The sequence below is a fragment of the Stegodyphus dumicola genome, chromosome 3 (assembly GCF_044657685.1).
Source record: "Stegodyphus dumicola isolate Sdum_Otavi_A_Nest chromosome 3, ASM4465768v1".
NCBI classification, from domain to species: Eukaryota; Metazoa; Arthropoda; class Arachnida; order Araneae; family Eresidae; genus Stegodyphus; species Stegodyphus dumicola.
Genome location: NC_140770.1, coordinates 173,902,900 through 173,912,577, shown reverse-complemented (window position 1 = coordinate 173,912,577; position 9,678 = coordinate 173,902,900).

The window sequence follows — 9,678 nt, the reverse complement described above, 5'->3', positions numbered from 1 at the left end:
TCATCGATGAAACTTTCAGCATAATCACTATGTGGTCTAAGAGCTTGATTCATAACTCTTTGGAAAGTTGCGGCAGCACCTGACAAACCGAACGGCATCACTTTCCACTGATACTGACCCTTCGGAGAAACAAAACTCGTCAGATGTCTACTTTCCTTCTCCATAGGGATTTCCCAATACCCCTTAAGAATATCTAGCGTAGACAAATAACGTGCTGCCCCTGCCTTATATCGAAGCTCTTCTGCGTTTTGCATAGGAAATGGGACAATCTGACTTTCCGCATTAAGCCCTCGATAATCACAACATAAACGTACGCTTCCGTCCCGTTTCGCTACACACACAATAGGATAAGCAATCTCTGCTGTGGCAGGTTCAATTAAACCTCTTTCTAACAAATCAGCAATTTGCTTTTCCACCTGTGGCTTCAACGCCTCAGGTACCTTATAAACATGAGGTTGCTTTCTTTCAACTCCCGTTTTTAACCTGATACTGTGGGATCCTACCTTCGCACATTTAATCTCCCCGTCAAACACTACATGGAAAGATTTGATTAATCTGCTCAACTGATTCCTTTGTGACCTATCTAAATGTTTCCATTCCTCAGAAACACAGATCCTCTCTAAAAGTTTGTCTACTTTAGGGTTTCTTTGAATAGGCGCGTGCTGCACCTCCCCAAATTCTGTGTCAGCCTCATAGATTATCCCTACTGCATTTATAGGCTGTATATATTTCCGTAACTTATTTTGATGCAAATGTCTAACCGATTCATCTGGCAATTTTACCAAATATGAATGTGGAGACTTTTTCGCAACTATTTCTCCAGGTCCTGTCCATTTCGAGCAAAGTTTATTTGTTGACGTTGGTATCAGTACTACTACCTCATCTCCTATCTCGAATTCATTTTCCTTAGACCTCAAATTATGATGATGAACATATTTCTGTTGTTTAGCTTCCGAATTTTCTTTAGCGAATTTCTCTGCCTCCTGTACCCTATTTCGAAGAGAAATTAAATATTCAGTAACTGATTCCCCAACTCCTTGTGGTAATACCGTCTCATCTACCCAACTTGATTTAAGTATCGCCAGTGGCCCCACTGGCACCCGACCATACATCAGCAAAAATGGTGAGACTCCGGTAGTTGAATTCGGTATCTCCCTATAAGCCCATAACAAATATGGTAACTGCTTATCCCAGTTTCTTCCTTGAGTATTTATCGCGTGATGCAACATTGACTTCATTGTTTCTATCCATCTTTCCACTAGCCCGTTTGACTGCGGATACCCTGGCGTAGAAAATTTTGGCGAGGCCCCTAACCTAGTTAAAAAATTCTTGTGTTAGCTTAGCCTTAAAGTTCGTTCCGTTATCCATGGCTATCATTCTCGGAACTCCTGTTCGCATGAAAATATCAATGAAAGCGTCACATGTAGCTTTCGATGTTATCGCCTTTAGTGGAATTGCCTCCGGCCATCTGCTATGTTGATCAACAACACATAACACATACTGGTGCCCTCTTGAAGATTTCGGCTCAATCGGCCCTAAAACGTCCGCATTAACCACTTGAAATGGAAGTTCTGGCCTCCCTACTGCTGTAATTGGAGCCCTATCCTTCACTTTAACTTTCCTTCGTAGCTGGCATTCCTTGCAAGCTTCGCACCACTTCCGCACCTCCTTTGACAATCCTTCCCACCAAAACGACATTTTAATCCTTTCCGCCGTCTTCTTTGCTGCGAAGTGCCCCCCTTGTAAGCTTTCGTGAGCCAACTTCACAATTTCTTTCCTGCGGCTTTGAGGAACAACTAACTGACTACATCGCTGCCCATTGACACTTCCCGTATGGTACAAAATTCCTGACTCCAGCCAATACCCATTCTTGTTATTACGTGCATCCATGAACGCGCTTTTCAGCGAAATACATTCCGCTTGCTCCTGTCTAAAACGTTGAGTTTGCGATAAGGGTGGGTTATCAGCTGACATTTGCTCACTGCCTCCCACTTCTACTTCCCCCTCATCTTTACTCCTTACCAACGGTGTAGTACGAGCTATTTCCGCTTCACCTTCGACCTCGTGACTGGCTTTTTCTGTCGATTCCTTTCCGTCCAAGTTACTCGATACCTGACCAACTCCCAATACTAGTTTTTCTTTCTTATCTTCTCCCTAATAAATATTTCCTTGTTCCCTGAGAAGTCTAAAATCTCGAGGTGTCACCAGCGCTTCCTCGGTCAAATTATGCACTACTGCTGCATGAACGTTTACATAAGGCTGTACCTCCTCTTCTTCTGACCAGATACTGATAGGTACTGTAACTAATTGGGCTTCTACCTGGCGTCCCACGGCGGGTTGTAACCATATCTTCCCTCCAGACTCCAAATATTTCTGTGGAACTACCGATTTCCGGATTACAGTAACTTCTGCTCCGTTATCAATCACTCCTTTGAATCTAGCGTTGCCTATCTGTAGTTCTATCCTAGGTAATTCCCCACTTGTCCTAGTTAACGGAATTTCTTCTGCATAGTTAGCTAACTTCAACCCTTCGCATATTTTATTTAATCCCTTTGATTACACCTCATCCGTATCCTCTTTTTCGCTTCCTCTCTTGGGTTTCGTTATCAGGTTTATCGCTGGACAAAAACGCTTTATGTGTCCTTCACCCTGACACTGAAAACATTTTAGAACTTTCTTATTTGCCTGCATCATTCCTTGAGGTTCTAAAGTTTTTACCCCTTTGTACTTCTCCTTATCAACCCTGTAATCAGAACTGAAATTCCCCTTACTCTTATTTGGTCGTCCTAATTTTTCCCCTTGTCTTATCGGTTCCTGTTTTGGTCCCACTTTATTTACTTCCTGAGCACTCGTATTGTAATTTCTAGGCATTGCTGCAACGTAATTATCCAAATCATTTGCAAGCTCTGACGGAGAAAACCAGTTTTCTACCTCTTTTAACAGTATATGCGCCTTAACATTTGCGGGTAATTGATCTTTTACTTGATCGACAATCAATAGTTCTCTTAATTTATCAAAAGTCTTAACTTTTCTGGATTCTAAGTAGAAATCAAGTGCTGCCTCAACCCTCGCTATGTGCTGAGTATACGTTTCCTCATATCTTTTTACACATTTTTCTAAATTCTTTTTATGTTGCGATGGGGTAATCTGGAATTCTTTTAATACTGTATCTTTAATCTTAATATAATTATCCAAATCCCTTTCACCCAGAGTTGAAATCAAACTTTTAACTTTAGTTTTTAAACTCTGCAAAATAATTTTCCCCTTATGTTCTTCAGGAATTTTATAGAGATTAAACATCATTTCCGCATGATGGAAAAAGAACGGCCATTCCTCAGCTTTAGATGGCGGGTCAATCATAACTCCTTTCATTATTTTTAAATGTTTCAAGAAATCATTTCCCTTGCTCTCAGCATCTGAAACACCTTCATCCTCTGAACCCGATTTATTTCCTCCTTTATCTATTTTTCTACTCTGAATTTCTAATTCTTTAATTTTTATCTCGTGTTCTCTCTCTAATTGTCTTTCCCGAAATTCCATCTCTTTTAATCGGTCTTTAGCCGCATCTGCCTCTAACTTACACTTTTCTAGCTGCAGCTCCATTTCCTTTAACTTAATTTGAGCCTGCATGTTCTTAATAATTTCATCAGATTCTTCTGACACCCTATTTCTCCTTTTAGGACCCATATTAACTTCTGGTATTTCTTTTCACAGCTTTACCCATACAACACATAAATAACACTTAATTTTACAGGCAAACATACATATTTCACTACTACTGAATACTACCATTATTCATTTAGCAAACATTATCATTAGTGAACACAATCATGAATACCTTTCTCATATTACTATTAACATATATTTCTATTAACATATATTTCACCATATATTGTTAACACATAAATACCAAAAATTATATTAGCTTTTGAATTAGTACAAAAAAATAGTTCTGAATACTTTGGCCTTACGCCGTAATACCTTACATATTCTGGAAATGAAACAAACATTTACTTATTGTTCTCAAATCATTAAACTAATTAATTTTTAATCAACCTATTAACTTTAATGACTAAAACATTTTGCCAAAACACGGCAACAACAAAAATAGATAATTTCTACCTTAATTAGTAACATGAGCACACCATTAAATGTTTCGAAATTACTGCTGACATATTTTTGAATTATTTTAACATTCATTTAGCATACATTATCTCCTTAATAACAAAATTAATCATAATTCCTTATTTGCATATAAAATATACTTTCTAAGTGTCTACTGGCTTTAACGCCTGGCATTCTCATCATGTTATTAACCGACATTAACACAATTTTAATTGTCTCCGTTACTATAGTAATTATAGGGAGGGAGCTCTCTTCATTTATATATTGTGCTTCCCAAGAAATTAAGAGGGACTTACCTTTGATCCCGATAGTAGAAAATGACGAGTTGTGCTCAATTCTGTACAATTTCCTCATCGCGCTGCATAACACTTCACTTAATAATATCACCACGGTAATACTGATGATCACTTTTACCATCCACTGTTTCAACACTGCACGAACATTTCAATTAATAATATCACCACGGTAATACGGATGATCACTTTTACCAGCCACTGTTTCAACACTGCACGAACATTTCAATTAATAATATCACCACGGTAATACTGATGATCACTTTTACCATCCACTGTTTCAACACTGCACGAACATTTCAATTAATAATATCACCACGGTAATACGGATGATCACTTTTACCAGCCACTGTTTCAACACTGCACGAACATTTCAATTAATAATATCACCTTTTACGATCTTACTTCCTTCGTATTTTTAGTGATTTCATTTTTCCCACTATCCTGTAGCTCTGCGCCATTTGTCATGCCTCGCGCTCGTTCAAACACGAGGTGGGTTCTTCTGTGTAAGCTTACCATAGTGGGAAAATAACACTTGTCCGCTTTGACATTTTCTTCACTAATTTATTACACAAACTGCACTATGGATACACCATACAACGAGTACACTGTAAAATAAACTATATACAATATATATATACAAGGCGCGCAAAAAAAAATTAAAACATATTTCTTTTCTCTATGTTCTCACACGGCATGCTCGCCGGTCCAACTCCCAGTACCCTCTCCGTCCAGTCTTTCTTCCCCCCACCAGCCTGCCTCGACCGGTTTTTCCGGGGTAAGTCACTTCCGTTCTTCGTCTTTCATCAGGAAAAGGAACTTCACAGCATGCACACTGAGTGTAAGGAAAGAGAAGCAACAGAAGAAACTGAGAGTTTGGTTAAATGATAAAAACCAAATCCTTAATACCACTATTGACAGAGAGAGACCAAAATGCAAATAAGAAGCAAATTTCCTTAAAAGCTAACAAAGAAGAGGGATTAAAATTAGACTCAGTTTTTAAAACCATGGGATTTTTATTGATATAAAACATCAAATGTCAAATGAAGTGGTGTCTCCCACCCCCAATATAATTTTTCGATGTGGATTTTTTTAATTAGCAATCGTAGGCAATGCAGAATGTACGAATTTCTTTTCTTTGAACATAATTTTGTGTTTTTCAGTACAAAATTTAGGACACGCATCTCTGCTGTTTGGAGGAAACTTAAAATAGAACTATGTGAACATAATTAAAAAAAAAAAAAAAATACAAATGACTAAATAAAAATTTAGATTCTTTTCTTGTGTTCTAACATATGTATTTAATACTTCAGTAGATTCTAATATTTATTTTATGATCATGCATTATTACTACTTAGGCAACAATACAGACATATATAGACATTTCACTATTTTTTACTGTCATTACATGCACAATTGCTGTTTTTTATTAAGAGAACTGAACACAGCATATCAATACTTTTGTATCAGCAATATGAGTAAGTTTCTGTTTATTAAGACTTTTAAAGTCCTCACGATGAATTAATTCGAATAATGGAAATAATTGACTGTAGCACAGAGATTTATTCGTATTGCGTCCACTCTCGTATACAGCAAGAAAAAAAAATTAAATATGAAGAGCGGCCCTTATCAATTCCGTAAGATTTTCCACATACAACCTTACCACAATTCCGCATAAAATGTAAACAAAGTATCGAGACTTCGTAATCGATTACAAAGTGCAAAGCTATGGCTGTGTCTACCTGGGCCATCTGAAAAAGCGGCGACCGAATCGCATAGCATGAGCGCCATTAAAGTTAAAGTTATAGTTATTTACAGTTACAGTTATAGTTGTAGTTATTTTAAATATACATCACAGTCACCTGGGTTTTACCCCATGTCGAACTATCAATATACAGCGACCTTAACTCACTAAGCTTCTGGTGGGACTTAACTACACAAGAAGGATAAATTTGATATTTAGCTGAAAGTATTTTGAATGCTGACCAAGTCTGTTTAGTCTACTTTTAGCAAAAACAATGTTATGGTTACGTAATGACTCATGGAATAAAACATAAAGAATAGGACTTGGACAGTTTGAGCATGTTTGTCATTCTGGTTGTGAATTTTTTCAGATTCCTCAAATTGCTGGAATTAAAGTTGAATGATGATACTGAATACTGCTAGAAAACTTTTTAACATCCTATGTTCATCAACCCGGCAATTGCTTAACTTCATGCCCTCTTTAAGCCATTATTACCTATGTAGAATATATAATTGCTTTGCTATTAATATTTATAAGCTACATATTTGCTAAATGATCTGTAATGACATACAATTGAAAACTTATATTTCGAAAATCATATGTTGGGGTGATATGTTGCTCATATGCAATGACATATTACTCAAGTAAATTATATTAAATATGCATGTGCTTACCCGCTTAGAATAAAATATTTTTTATTCAAGTCAGTAAACATATACACATATTGCTAATATTTTTATGTATTTTAATTACATACATTATTTAAATTTTATTGTAAGCCACAAAACATGTCACACATATTTATGAGAATTAATTTAACAACTTATACATATTATGCTGTTTTATTTTTTTTATTACCTAAATAAATTAATGTTGTGCTTAAATTAAAAAAGACTCCAAACTAGAACAAGAAATCCAGATTACTGGAGTTCTGATTAATTGCATACACATAATTAAAATTAATTCCATAGTCACGCATACAGTAAAGAAAAAAACAACACGAGGAACTGCCATGCTCATTGTGATCCTATATTAAAAAGAATGGCAATACAATGACCATCCTATATTAAAAAGAATGGCAATACCATGAACAGTATTCAGAAGATAAAATCACAACTTATGTTACAAACTCAAGTAACAAAAATTTTTTGAGAAATTCTCAAATAAGACAGTAAGATAATAGATTAAAAAATTCAGTCAACTATTTGTCATTTAGATTTGCGATTAGAGGCAAAATAATAATAAGTACGATTAGCAGAAGATGCAACAATTTCAAATAACTGTAAAAGATTTTTAACAGATCATGTAACACAGTGGTCTCAAACCAATTGTGTACTTCTTATAGCAAAGATTTCAAGAAACATGCATGAATAATGCACCAAAAAATCTATAAGTGCATTAATGTAGAGTATGATATGAATTTTATTCAAAGACTTGAAGATAGAGATTTTATATCTTGTCAAAAAATAACATGCTCAGTTAAGAATTTTTGCATTAAAAACAAATCACTTTATTCGGAAATATACTTATACGTGAACACCTTTTTTTTCCATAGTTGAAAATTAATATGGAAAAAAAGAAAAAGATCGGCCAATGAGGATCTACAAGCCATGATTAAGATAATAACTAATTATTTCTCTCCGAGGCTACAATTTTATCAAAACCACTATGAATTGTCAGGTGGTAGTAAGAAATAAAAGAAATTTATTCACATACAAACTTATGTATTTTTAGTTATGCATCGAAGAAAATTAAAACATAAAGAGATTTAATCATCATTATTTATTCTCAAGTTCTGTACCACTTGAAAAATATTTTCTGAAAACTTAAAAAGTTTTCGTAATTTGCTTAGCTCAAATTAAAGTAAGTCCTTTAATGATTAATTAAACATTTTAGAACAGTTTTAAATAAATATCAGTCTAAAAATTTTATATTTACCTATCAGTATATTTGAATAACAAAGTATAACCAGCAAAAATGTTTTGCAAGTATCAAACTTTAGATCTCAGATAGAAAATAAACATAAATTTAAATTTTTTTCTTTTGCAATTATTATTATTACTGTTCATGTATGTTTTTAAAATACTTAGTAAGCAAAATTTTTAATTTATTCAAAGCACTTTCTATTTTATTAATAAAAATTTTTAACTTATTCAAAGCATTTTCTATTTTGTTAATAAAAATTTTTATTTTGATTAAAAACAATTCTGGACTCTGAGCCATGTTTCATGTAGCGCATTTGGACAGCGGGCAATTTGAATTTGCATTTGGCCAGTGAACACTGAAGTAGCATGAGTGACATTTATGAATGTACAAGTTTTCAAACTAAAACTAAAGTTAAATATCATTCCCGAAAAGTAAATAATGAACTTTGATAAATCTGAAAGGAAAAATTGTGTCCAATTAAAACTTGGCACGCAACAGCCTCAATACTGCCTAGGCGTCACCATCGAGATAGATAAGGCCTGCGCTCTGAATCGAAATTGCCTTGTGACGTCACGGTTAAGAGAACCTCAGAGGTCTGAGAGGTCAGGCTCTGAGAAATACGAAGGTGAATTTTTAAAAGTTCAAAATCAACAAAATTTTGCACTGACTCTTGCATTTTCTATCATAAATAGGCTAGAATTATTTAATTCAATTGATATATGCGAGTTAGGTCATACTGCTGAATATTGTGTGAAACAAATTTTGTGGGTGTGCGTAAACATTTTATTACTGTTGTAAAAAAAAAAAAAAAAAAAAAAAAAAAAAAAAAAAGAAGAAGAAGATAACTATAGAAAACCCTGTTTAAAACGAAAACTAGAAACACTACAGAAAGCAAATATCTAAAATAAGGTATATTTTAGAAAACATTCCATTGCATTTAAAAAATATCAGTTATTTTATTGCATATTTATTAGTAAACTTTCTGTTGGCTTTTATAAGTTGTAATTTTTTATTCAGTATGATTTAAGAAATGAATTTATGTTTACTTTTGATATCTGAAGCATCATACCTTGTGATAATTACTAACAATAGTAATATAAAAATTGTCAGCAAAATTTATGATTATTTATTTTAATTGGAAACTAGTTTTATATGAAATAACTGTCGTAAGGGGTTAAAAGCATAACACTTATTTCATTACATAATATGTAGAATATCAAATGCACAGTAAGTTTGATTCTTGACAGAGTACTGTGTTCTTAAATTTAAATATCAATATTTTTTGCAAATCATTAAATATCATTTTACCATGATGAAACTTAAATGCATATGCTTAGCTAATATAGCTTCTGTTCACTTTTATATATGTAATTATCATGCAATCAGTTTGTTTAAAATTTGTTATGCAATATAAATCTTTCTGAGAATGATAGAAAAGTTTCTAAAGTAATGTATGTAAGATTCATATTAAGGTAATTAAATTGCGAAACTGCAAACTGAAATTTTAAAAATGTACAGTTATTGAAGAAGCAGTAGTATAAGTAGTATAGCAGTAGTAGTTGAATTCACATGTAGACATACTTGTTTTCA